Below are 13,773 nucleotides of genomic sequence, written 5' to 3'. Positions count from 1 at the left end.
TGCATATTGAAATCGGGGCAGGACTATGCAACATTCATAATTCAACTCCACTTCCTAATTTAAAGATTTTTTTTAAATCAAAATTTGAATTTAAATAGGGGAAAAAAGGCGTGCCGTCATCTGACTAGAATGGAAGTGTCCTGCGTATTACAGCATACAGCAAAAATCCCCCAACAGCTGACATAAGAACAGGAAACTTCTGGTGAGAGAAGATGCCTCGTGTTGCGGAATTGATGTTATATTGATGTGTTTCATTGTACACACAGGAGAAACCTTTTCTCCTATATGCCCCTCCTTTTTTTTTTTTTTAATTTTTTTATTTATTTACTAGTCCAAGCATTTTAGTTATGTAATAACTAACATCAATTAATGCTATACTAAATGGAAAATAAATGACTTAAGTTATCACACCTCAAACTTCCAAGTATGAAGTGATCCAATACAGTTATAAAGAAATCAGGTGTGATCAGGTGAGATTTGAGCATTTATTTCACACTACCCTCTGCAGCCTTTGAAACAGGAGTGCTTTGGTAAAACTAACTGTATCAGTTCAGGTAGACAGTTTTCTATATTCAAATGATACCAATCCACAGTCCAACCTTTGCCTGTCTAGCCTTTAAGTCTCTAGGCAGAGGATAAGTTTACTCAGTGCTCAGCTAAATGATAAAGAATCTTTCTTGGAACTCATAAATGACAGCATAATATATATAATAAATATCATCATAGTTGATGACACGAAAAGTAGCTCTAATAGGGGGGGGGAACACTTGACCAAGAACGAAGCATCTTCTTTTCTTCTATAAATCCATCATGGTTTGTTAAAAGTTTGGTTTCATGCAGGAATTTTGGCAGTAATAAAAAAAATAAAATAAAAAAAAAACACAAGAAACATTGAAAATAACTAATGCCATTGTGGTAATATAACAATGTTATAATATTGGTAAAAGGACGAAAATAAAATTTTGAAACAAAATATTACATTGAAATGAAGCGGAATATAAAGTATACAACCTATTGATCCTTTTCCTTGTTTATTCAATTGAAGAAAAATAACCAAAACACAAGAAAGCTAATCCACTCAAGATTGTAATTTTGTTAACATTGCATAATAGACTTTATATATTATGAAAATGTTCCAGATTTATGTTGTCAGTATTTTTGGCACTGATTTTAAACTGAGTCTTACATTAAGCTAACATCTGTTTTCTGACCTTATAACACTCGTTTCATTTTATTACAATCATTTGCCTCCACTGTATCCTCCAGAATTTTGAATCAATATCAACAATGAATAAATTCACTTTCCCAGCCCTCAGGCAACCTCATCTTCCATTTCCTCAACTTTTTTCCACTGTACTATATCTTTTGAAGATAGGGGAAAAGGTCAAATAACATCTTAATTTGTCAAAACAGAATAAATACTTCTACCAAATTCTTCAAAAGTATCATATGAAATGGAACAGAGAAAAACTACCAACATGTTAACCAACTTAAAGGGAAGGTTCCTAAAATACTTAACAGACTTAAAAGTGTCATGCAAACTATAAGTAAAAATGCCATTTTCTTTTCTGGTAAAAAACCTCAGTAACAACAAACAGCAGCTCCATATAATCAAATCTCCATTTCCAGATGAAAATTTGGACAAACCACTACATTGAAGAGGATTGACATTCTTCCTAAATATTAGGAAGTGTCTCACTCCAGTTTGCAAACGCCAAGGACTACGTCTACATTCCAAGCTGAGTGTATCCATGACTCACATGCAATTTTTTCAGCTTTAAATTGACCACTTCAGCTAATAACGGCAGTGTATTAATGTTTCAGTAGCCTAATATTTGCTCTGAGCTTTATAGATGTCCATGTCTACCAGTAGCACAAGGATCTTTCTCCTCTCCCTTTTTAATGACTCGCGCAATCACTGTGGCTTATGAAAATGAGAAATATCCATAAAACCAGTAAAGTTTTGGAGAGAGGTCCAGGAGTAGCCCAAATGACGCCACCCTCATAACAAGTGATGTGACAGAAGGACAGAAGGACAAGCTTCACACGGTTTCTTTGGAGAACAGAGATCTGGGACCTCTCCTTCTTCACTCCCGACAGTACTTACCCAGCTCCTCACTCTCCCGGTCCCCTTCATGCGCACACACACTTTGCCTCCCAGAACAAGAAGTCATTGAGAGGCGCACAACAAGGGTTTCTATGTCAGTCCAAAAGGCCCAGTCCATACACACAGTGCTTTTACTCTGGTGTTGATTTCAACACACTCATCAATGTACTTGAAACCAAAAGCACAGCCACACAAATTACACCGAGTAACAAGGGGCCCCGCGTGAGCTACTGTGCAGTGCCCAATGTCTGCATTTACTACTTGCTACATGGAGGAGAAATGACAGCCAACTTCTCCCTGTTTCATTGAGAAGACAACATGGGACAAAGCATGCAGCTTGCTAACATTGTGAGTTTGGGGAAAATTAAGATGTCTCTCTAATATCATCCCCAGGCAGTACCCCAGCTAGCTCTTCAACTGAAATTTGTCACTCTGTCCACCCCCTCCAGAAGGTACATAGGAAGGTATATTTGCAGATAGCAGCTGATACGTGAAACCTTAATCTCATTCAAGTAAGGCAGCCTAATGCTCAACCTCCACATACCCGAATGAATGTATTGACAGGACATTGTTAGGGAGAATCATTAATAGATGCTATGACTAAGGGGAGAAGATGGTTATTTATGAATGTGGCTTTCAATTAGTTAAAGATGTTGTCGGCAATAAAGATTCTTCTGCAGATGTGATCTCTTGCTTTGAGATGTGCCTGTAATTCAAACCCATTGCTATACTATAAACAGAAATCAGAGATCATGAAATTATCACAACATGTCAATGAAAACATGATGGAGGACAGCAAATTCACAGCCAACAAGCCTTGATGAAGGTTTTGAGGGTGGCCTCATAGAAAGCATACCACTTCTCCTTTGATTTTATCTTCTGCTTTCAGTATGTTTCATAAAAGGGGTAAAGGGGGAGGCAGATCATTACTGCATATTAGCTTCTGTTCTCTCAAATTCAGGTAACCATATCCCCATGGAATAAATCAATTATTATAAACCTTACCTGGTTTTATGCATTCTACAATACGCTTTCAATAAGGATTAAGATAGTTATGATGAAATTAGTGCAAAATGACTTCTGTGTCAATGTCTCCTAACTCTGTACTAGCCTGGTCATTTTGTAACTCATATTACTTTGCCCTGCACTGCATTTACCATGCTGCACCATTGGTCAGAGGGCTTCTTCATCTGCTGCCACCTCCACATTTAAATGCTGACACATACTCATGACCAAACTTGCAACTTAAGCATAGCATTCTTGTTATAATAGCATCATATTATGCCTTGGGCATCTAAAGCCCTGAAGCACTAAGTCTAAAGCACTGAATTTCACAAAAGAAAAACAGATCTTTTTTTCACCCGCTTCAAATGCCAGCATATAGTTCAGCTGCAAAAAGAGTTACTTCTCTAGCAGACTGTTTTGTGTTTCATTAGCTATACAGCATTAGACATACACAGAGGAACCCTCCTGAAACATAGGCTATTGTACTGGAGTATGTAATATGGATTTAAGAATGAACTCTAAGCTCAGATGAAAATTTGGGGTTAAATCATTCATGCTGATGTGGGCTAACACTCAGAGTCCAGTTCCTCCTGGAAGCTTGCAAACCTTGGACAAGTTTTCTTAAGTTGCAAGAGTTCTCAAAAAAAAAAAATAAATCAGACAGTATCGAATCCAGTGCCAGTAAATTACACTAGCATAAATGAAGTTTTGTGCTATTTAATCTTTACAGGGATATTAGAAGAACATTCAGCACTAACTGTGTAAGTATTCCTGTTAGGAACCACCACATCTTTTTCTCACTGATGTGAATAGCAAAACTCTCTCTTAACTTCAGAGGTGTAAGTTGTATTCCAGGTTCTGGCACTTCACAGAGGTCTATTTATAACTCGTTTATTTGACTTACATGAACTGCTTAGGGACATGGTTTAATGGGGGATTAGGGACGGTTGGACTGGATGATCTCTAAGGTCTTTTCCAACCTAGAAATTCTATGATTCTATGATAATACTATGACTTAATTTTAAACTCTGTGTTAATTCTATTCCTTTGAGGGCATGAATCGAAAACAGGCATGTTCCAGTTGATTTCTCAGCCAGCTCAGAAGACTGTTCCAAGCAACGGTTGCCATTTGGGACACATGCAGGGGCACCAAAGGATATTGTCTGAACCAACGGTTTGCTGCAAATATGATAAATAAAACAAAAAGAGCTATATGATGAGTAATTTTTGGAGGTTTCTACATTACGTCCTTCAGATCAGGGTTTTTTTAATAGATACCAGTACACTCTGCATAAGCCTACCAAACATATCCTTAAAGACTGCAAATTGCCACTCATTCAGGTCTGAAAGCCTGGCATGCGAAGACAGAAGCACACTTTAACTAAAGTCTTGTAAAACTACATGTTTAAACTGGGTTTCCAGTAAGAGTGGATTTTAAACACATGTATGTCTTTGCAGATCATCTTTCTCAAGAGCAAGAACAAACACAGAGTTCCCCAAAGCACCGGGGCAGCAGCTATGCAAGAATATCAACTTGATTAAAGTTATTTTATATTCGAGAGAAGTTAATCTACACTAAATAGAAGTTTTGAGTGGAGGACTGACTGAAGAAGCATGTTGCATTTGCTCAACTTGTTAATTCATTTCATTTTCAGAAACCAATTAATACTTTGACTGCTGTCATTACTTCAACTTTGCCTTGACATTTCTTGTTTTCTCTCTCTAAAAACCACCATTGCTGTATTCACAACGTATCATTACTGGATTGCACAGCATTTAGTATTTTCTGTTGCTTCTAGTCCTGCTTAATGGTCAAGAGCCTTGCAATTGATAGCAGAGGAAGACGTAGCAGTTACAACCATAGCCAGTTCCACAGAATCAGGCTCTGATCCTCTAAGTGACTGCACACAACTTGCAGGAGCTCTACAGACTTTGAGATACTCAGGCCAGGACTTTCTAAACAAACTGCAGAACATGGACCTCAAAGAGCAGGACAGCATCCACGGTAATTTGGGCAGATTTAGACTCACAGTAAACCAGAGGTCCAGGACAAGAATTATTTTCCCATCCAAACTGCAAGAATTTCATGGCACTATTATTATGACCATACTGGCTGCTCATTAAAGTTTATAACCTTTGTAACTTCAGATATCAAATATGTAGTTCACAGGCAGGCCACGTGATTACGCTGTACCTAACAAAAACATCTTAGATCGTGCACAAGACCCATTGTTTTATATGTGACTTTGGCGCTCACAGCCCATGCCGCTAACTTTCTGAGCAGGAACTAAGAATAAATCAGTGTTCATGATGGTTACCTGAGCTTGTTTCAGGAGAACTGTAGTAAGTCCATTGTGGCCTCATATTTGAATCCCATAGAAGTAAGCGTTGTGCAAAGAAGACACTTTAAAAACTAGTAAAATTGCTTCATTGTTGCCACACACGGGAAGTTCTCAGGACAACACAAACCATATGAGAAAAGGTGTAGGAGAGGAGGCTGAAATTCCTGAGAAGTCAGAGTTGGGGTTGATGCTGAGAAATAAATGAAGAGGGATGACTGCAGAAGCAGAAATAAAAGGAGAAAACCCAATCAAATAAGAATGCAAAGGATGATAACTAATGGGGTAGAGACAATTACAGTTCCTAGGAAAGCACATGTTCTCAATCAGTATGACAAGATACAGAACATGTAATAAATGTAATAAAGTCACATCACTGAACATGAATTCTGTGCTCAAAGCAGAAATTACTTTCTTGTGTCATACCAAGCATCCTGATATTTTTGCTTTTATTGCAGCAGCAAGGAAAAGGACTTTTCACTCATCTATACCTAGCAGAAGACTGCCATTGTATATAGCCAAATACATTACAGAGGAGAATATGGTTCTGATCTTTGATTCAAATAAGCTATTCAAATGCTGAATTTTTTGTTTTCTGATGCATGTATCCAATGTTCTCAGACTTGCTTAAATGCTTCTTTGAGAGCAGAAACATCTCACCTGTAGCACCTTTCTCCCACTTGTTCACTCCACCAGCCAAATCTCTTTTCTGCTGGCACCATCTCCACTGCAGTTGGTTGTTTAAAACTTACACTGCCTTCTCAAAGCTACATTTCTTAAGTTTCACTTTCTGTGAGGACAGAGTGTATGGGGCATGTCGACACTGAGGAGCACAGCACGGAAATCCTGGAACAAGAGCTGTTGCTTTAGCACCACACCCCCACAACACCAAGCCTTGGTTTCTTCTTCACAGGCCGGTACATGTGCCAATAAGTCCATGCTCTGCTTCACCAAACCAGGTGGATTTACGAGTAGACTGGCTTAAGGACCTTTACATGTGCCACTACATAACACAGAAAAACCTCCTGCATACAACAGAATAAAAACCTGTCCAGAAAATGTCGAAGCAACATCGCAGAATGGCAGCCAAAGGGGTAGCAGACTGTTTTCAAGATAGAAACTAACCTGTTTCAAGTGAGGTTGAGGTCGCCATTTTAAATCAGATGTGATAAACAGTGGTAGTTGGCTCTAAAGACAGATTATACCTACACATAACACATATTCTAGATAGAAGAGTCTTGCTGGACAACTATAGAAGCACAAAGCTGCCCTTTAAAGAGGCATGGGCTTCTTAAAACACTGTGAAGACTACATCAGTACTGCCAGGTTGGTACTCCATTGGACTTCACACCTCTTCAAGAGGCTGGGGTACATATTTCTGTGTGCATATTCCCTAATAAGATAGCACAAGTAGATTACAAGTGATAATTAGATTATGAAAGGTGCTGAGGCTTATTTTTCTGGAAAGGGAAAAAGAAAAGTTGCTATTCAGACAGCTAAATCAAGAGACGAAATAAACAGCTCATACCACTGACAGTCTTGAAGACAAAGCTGGAGAGAAAGAAACAACAGAACAATGTTGGGTAAATAAAAAAAATGGGAGAAGAAAAAAGGAAACAGCGGTAGGAAGGGTGTACTGCTACAGCAGGATAAAGACTGAAACATGGCTTTTTCCAGAAAACTGGGCAGAAAAAGCCCCAAACAAACAGCACATTATTACTAATGAAGACATGTGAAGCAGTGTGGCTCTAAGACTTTTTTAGACACACTGTTAAGCGTCATGGCAGAGGGATGGGAACTGCTACCAAGGAAATTTAGCGGGAGATTTTCAGAAGAGGCAAGCTCTCCTGGTCAGGTCTAGTGGGAGTACTGCCGTCCATCCTCTGTCGAGCAGAAAGTATCAATCAGGCTATCTACATCCTAAAAGAAATGGGAGCATTCACCTCAGTATGCCCCAGTGCTTCTCCACAGGTGCCAGGACAGCTGCTGCAATCTCTCTTGCAGCCACTGCAAACACAGCTGGAAATCAGATCAAAGACCCCACAAGACAGAAAAAGGAAGACAAAGTGCTACACCAGCAATACAGTGGAGAGTTGCTTAAAAGGCAACTTTTCCTACACTCCTCACGGGCTGCAATGCTTCTCTCTAGCCTTTGCATAGTTTCGCAGATCTTTTGCAACATTAGGTTTGCAGTTACAAAAATGTACTTTGAATCCCATTTGCATGCTTTGCTACTCCATAACAGCACATTCAAATGACTCTTGCAATGTATTTTGAACAAGTTGAACTTAGAACATCCAATATAGGATTTCCTCTTTCTCCTGCCCATCCCCTTCCTGTGTGTTTACCAAAAAACTCTCACTTCCTCAGTGGCACTGACACCAGCTCTGGTGGTCACTTAACCCTGTTCTTCAGCTCTCGTCTGCTAACACCTGAATCACAGCTACCCCAGGGCGTCCAGCACTTACTGAAGGGTTTTAGAGATCCCACCAAGACACATAGTAAGGCTGGGGTTGCCTTGGAGAAAATAATTTTCTGTTCACTGGATCTAATGAATGTAAGCCTCATGGTGCTGGCAAGGGATACTCGAGCAGGAAATTTCAATAAATGCAATAGATGCACTACTATCCAGATCTTTTCCTGCTCAGCTCTTACTGCTGGAAAATATTTTCTTTTTCTGAACAAAGTACAACTTAGTCATAGATCAGACTTACTGGTTTATAAATACGTCGTCATTATGTAGGAATTCACTCAAACATACTCTTTGCATTTTAGAATTAGTTTTGTTCTAAGCCTCTAGTACAGTCATACAGCAAAAGAACAAACCTGCTTAGCAGCCAAATATACTTCTGCACTAACTCCTGTAATACCATACTGTTTCAGTTTATGCCAGGAAAAAGCTTGAATAAGATTTCATTAAAAAAATTGATCAAACAGGTTTGTATACACCTGTCTGTATGAACTAATGAAGGAAACATGAAAAGCAAAGCAATGTATTACAGATGCCACATCAGAAAACCCACTTGACAGACTACGTTTTTGTTGACGAACTTCCTGAAACAGCTTTCTGTTAAAAACAACAAAGGGGCAGTTAAGAACGTATCCCAGAGGGAGTCCATGCCCTCCAAACTTTCATCATGTCCAGACTTTCAGTAGCCCTCTAAAACAGAGAAAACCGCAGAAAATGCCATTCCAGAAGAGTAGCTGCATCCCATACTTCAGCCCCTGTGGCGAGCTATCACATTTTCCAGTTTCAGATCTCAGAATTTGCTATCACAGGCACTTTCAAGCAACGGCTTGGTCACGAGAACACGCTCAGTAAAAAGCAAGCCTTTGCAAATTGAAGTAGCAAATTCTACAACACATCAACCACAATTTAGACAGGAAGAAGTAGCCTCATGCTACACGCAGCAGAGACCATAGAGGAAGAAGGACACATTGTTCAGACTGTTTATCGTTTGAGCCCTTTGAACTGAAGAAGTAAGATAGTATGCTGTGCAAACACAGGAACCAATTGTAGATACTTAAGATGCCAGCAGTTGGAAAAAGATAGACAACACTGACCTAAGGGATAGCAAATAATGGCCCAAATGGTGCTAGTCTCCCCTTTTTTCCCTGGAGAAACAAGATCTACCCATTCTCCCCTTCACCTTTCCCTGGTATCCTTCTCCTCTCCCCAACAAAGTGTTACTGTCACAACACCATCTCTCTTCTGACATTCAGCTGACAACAATAACTAATCTATTTGCGAGTAGTTCTTTAGGGTGCACAACAAATACAAGTATATCATAAATATTTGGAGGAAAGGCTTCCAAAAGAAGATGAATTTTGCTTTTGCATGAACCCACATTTTCAGGAAAGATGCCTAACGCCACCGTGAATGATTCAACCTCGGAAATTACAGCATTTAATGACAATGTCAACAGGAAACGTATTTGAATCAGGCAAAAATAAATATGAAAGCACAGACCTTTCCATCCTTCCCTGAAGGACAATTGAGTTTAAACTAGGAACAGCCACACTAGGGACAGTTACATTGTATTTGCCTTTTATTAGCAGAAGGTAGTTTCTTTGAGAAGGTACCGTTACTGTTTCCAGTATGGCAGTGTCCTTCTCCTTGTCTTCACTAAAGACTGTTTTCATATTAATGTAATTTTACATTTTTTATCTACACAGCTTCCTGTGGCATGGCTCAGCAGGTCTGGAAGCCTTTCTCTCTATACCATCTCTAGCACTGCTATGCTCTCATGAAAGAGGGGATACAAACAAATAGGAAAAATAGAAAGTGGGAATACGATTAGCAGGACAAATATCCTAATTGTCAGCTGGGCAACTGGTTCTTCAACAGAATGAAGCTGCTGTTCTTAGAGACTGAAATACTATAGGGGTCAAATGACAATAAATACTACTTAACAGAGGCACGTGGTTTAGTGCAATTATTTACACACCCAGCTCTATAGCTTCAGAAGGAAGTATCACCTACTGCACACGAAGCCCACACAACCCTCAGGTTCCCCAGCCAACGGATTCTCCTCCCATCCCTTGCATTGGAACGTAACAGCCCACAACCTTCAGGGATCACTGGTGCTGCAGAAATACACCTCTGTGTACAGCCTACTAGAGCAGAGTACTAGGAATCCTAGTCTACACCTGACGCCCACCCCATGCCTTTATTTGTTTATTTATTTATTTATTCCTCATCTGCTTGTTTTTTGTGTTCATTCAGTTTTGCAAAGGGCTCCCTGAACCTCAAGAGTAAAATTGGCTCTACAATTCCCTGAACACAAGAAATAGTGTCACTCAGAACACGCACATATGGAAAGGCGGAAAGACCTCACCTCCCACCCCAGATCACCTAGCCTTATAAGAAAAATAAAAATTGGTAAATGGTCAACACTTTTCCAGCCAAAAACCTTGATGATGCCCATTAAGAGTCCAAATAACATGCAAACATCTTTTTGTGACAGAAATAGGATCACCTCTGAGATTAAATACCGCAGTTCTTAAACTTCCCTGAATAGCGATAGAGAGGTCAAATGCTGCTGTCTGACACGCAGCACAAGGAGGGCCAAATGTAGCGTCTTTGGTCTTGTGAGCCATCTCACTGAAGACCAGCTACCAAACTGAGCCAGGAGGACCTTGGACCTTTTTCATTGTCTATTTTAGGTATTACTTCCTGCAACATTTGCTGTTCTGTGACGCCATTTCTCTTAAAAGAGTCAACAAGGCCACAGGGAGATAGCTCACTTCAATTACATAGATAACATAGGAGGGAAAAGTATTATGAGTTACTTCTACATTTCTAAATACTTACATACTAATGAATATATGCAAGAAAGAATTTCACATTTATGGAAACTCTCTTGAAAGGGTAAAATTAAAAACTGGAATATTAAACACCTTAAGGGCAACGGGGTTTAGCTTTGTATGTGAAAGTTTCAGAATTCATTGCATTGTCAGAAAAGTCATTGTGCAACTCCACCTATCAAGGAACTTATAAGGAAAAACCTAAGCCTTACCTTGTCCTCTGTATATTTATATAGGAACCCCCCCCTTATTTACTCAAAAAACCCTACAGGAGAAAAGCAGAATAACTTCAAGTCAGCCAGCTACTGTACAAACAAAGATTATCTTTCTACATCATTACAGTAAAAAAAAAAATAATCTCAACAATGCACAATTAAAATAGATCTTTACATCATTAAATCAAGACTTCTTTTCTAACTAGTCTGTAGCTCATAAAGCTGAAATGGAAAAAGGAAAAAGCTGTAAACCTCAGAAGAGATCCTTAGAATGAGACATCTGTTGATCTCTGAGTTCATTAATTTTAATCCTTGCCCAAGATTTCATAATGTCCTATTAACAGTATCTAACTGATTTCTAGCCTGTTGCTACTTTTTCAGAGAAAACTATTCGATTTTTTCTTATCCATATGTGCAATGCTGTTGATAGTACCTGTTATAAAGACACAAAGTCCCAATGCACAGAAGATAAGTAACATCTACTCTGCATTCGATAGTGGGTTGGAAACAATTCACACACCCCCAATTTGACCATCCTGTCAGTAAAACTGAGCTACACTTTCCCAACATAGCTTTGTGATTTCCCAACAAAAATCTTCCCCTTTTTTTTTTTTTAAAGAAAAAAACCCACCTCTCTAGTGATACTACAGTGAGTGCAGACTTACCTACCTGGCACTCATACTTTACAGATACTTGCAACTAACATTAGGATTTCTAAATTACAAAAGTCTTCCAGGTACTTTATGAGATCAAGCTAAAAAATATAACAACTTTTATTAACGATGTGCTAAAATATGTTAAGATTGGTCAGACTGTTGCTTTTTTTCAAAGGTAGGAATGAAAGGCAAGAGAAGAGATATTGATTAGGGGTTTCAGATGAAACAACAGATTAAGAATTCAACCTTTGTGCTCCCTATGCATAACCACATTAATATGATCTGGATAGACAAGTTCTAAGTGTTAATCTCTTTGGTCTTTAGTGGCAACAGAGGAGCAAACCAGCAAGGTGGGTTCTTGCAAACCCATTCACTGCGAACACATAAAAGATGCAATCTCAACAGAAACTCTTATCTGCTTTACTGAAGGTACGACATCAACTAGGGAGATCTAGCTCAACTTTCAGATCCTAAATTAAAATCAGAAGGAGAAAATCCCTCAAGAGCATTCCTTAGGCATATGGTCCCATGACAATAGTAGTAAGCAAGAAACACCATGCACCAACCACCACACCACCATTTTCTCGTCTTTCTTTTAAGCTAAAGCACATTTGAACATACAGTAAGAGGAAGCGGCTTTAACTTGGAAGACGCTCCAGGAATTACTCTCCTAGAAGAAAAGCAGGGTAAGAAGGAGCATCCAGAGGCCACATCATTGTCTCTCCTAAGTCAAGGCTATCGCCTTGGCTTGAAACACCGACTGCAGACCTTTACTAGCTAATGTTACACGCTTTCTGGCGCGAAACAGCCAGAAGGCACCCGAGCCCTCAAGATCACAGCAGAAGCCGGGCAAAGCAGCAAAAGGTAAATCAAGCTTTTGAGAATGATTTTTAATATTTTTTTTTTAAATGCCGTATTTCCTTTAAGACCCCATCCAGTCCTACCGGGAAGATCGGGCGGCAGCGGCACCTCCTCCGGGAGGCAGAAGTGAGGACAATACGCCTCGGAAAGCACCTTGTACCCACCGCGCCGGGGCGGGGACAGGGAGGCAGCCCTGCCGGGCACCCCCCCCGCTCCCTCCCGCTGCACCCCCGCGGAAGAAACTGGGAGAGCCGGGGCTGCCTCCCCCTCCCGCCGCCGCCGCCGGCCGCCCGGCGGGGTGACGGGCGAAGGCACTTACTTTCCCGGCTGCGAAAGTTGAGCGGCAGCGAGCGAACCCCACGGTACCGCCGGGGCTCCGAGAGGGGTGTCCCGGGGGCGGCGCAGCCGGTCTCGGTGTGCGTGCGGGGCGCGGCGCTGCTGCCCCGCCGGCCGGGGAGGGGGGCGGCCGGCGGAGGAACCTCGCCCGGCGGCCGGCGGTTGGCTCGCAGCCTCCCCGCTTACTTCCTGGTGCCGGCTGGGATTTGCATGGCGGGGCTGCGAGGGGAGAGCGGGGCGAGGGGGGCGGCGGGGAGCGGGCGGCCTCTGCCACCGGCCCCGGCGGCTGCCGGCGGGGAAGCGCGGCTCATCCGGCTGAAGCACGGAGCGCTGAGCGGAGGGAGGCTGCGACGGGGACGCGGTGGGGCAGGAGCTGTGGAAGGGGGTTAGGGGGCATGGCTGTGCCGGGCTGCCTTGGGGCCGGAGGAGCTGCTGGTGCGCTCGAGGAGGGAGTTCCCCTGTGCCCCGGAGCAAACCTCATGCAGCGGACTAGTCTCTGTTAAAAGTTACGACTGAATAAAACAGCGTTAGTCCGAGAGGCAAAACAGAAGAGGCTGTCTCGTTCACCAGCAGCCTAAAAAAAAACATCACGAAGTTTTCCAACACTCAACTATAGCAACTTCTAAGGTCTGTTGGAGGCTGGGTTGGAAGAAAACAAGGAACAAGTAAGGTTAACTTTTATATTTTTATATATACATTTTTTATTTTTAAGAATGATTTACTAGCCTGTTGAAAAATGAAATAAAATCTCATAGGTCAGCAAAACAGGAAATATGAATGTGCAGACATAACGCCCAAAGGATGCAGCTGAAAAAGCTCAAAACATCTGGAGTCAAGGTGTCATACATGTACTGCCAGACCACCTGGATGAGTTCGGGTCACAGAGATTTCAAAGGCAGAATTTCGAAAGAAAAGCATCTAAGCCTTCCATATAAAGCGTTGAAGAC

General features: G+C 41.1%; 1 protein-coding gene across 1 annotated transcript in view; it reads right to left on the bottom strand.

The window, feature by feature from the left end:
- Window positions 1-12,865, bottom strand: part of LYN (LYN proto-oncogene, Src family tyrosine kinase) — a 54,268-nt gene extending 41,403 nt beyond the window's left edge. Inside the window, exon 1 of the mRNA XM_086609288.1 lies at window positions 12,810-12,865. The gene's annotated coding sequence lies outside the window, so the exon portion shown is untranslated. The remainder of the gene's footprint in view (window positions 1-12,809) is intronic.
- Between the last annotated feature and the right edge of the window lie 908 nt (window positions 12,866-13,773).

This window comes from Tauraco erythrolophus, chromosome 3, assembly GCF_009769465.1.
Source record: "Tauraco erythrolophus isolate bTauEry1 chromosome 3, bTauEry1.pri, whole genome shotgun sequence".
NCBI lineage: Eukaryota > Metazoa > Chordata > Aves > Musophagiformes > Musophagidae > Tauraco > Tauraco erythrolophus.
Note: the sequence above shows the minus strand (reverse complement) of the source record. Positions and strands in the feature narration are given on the sequence as shown.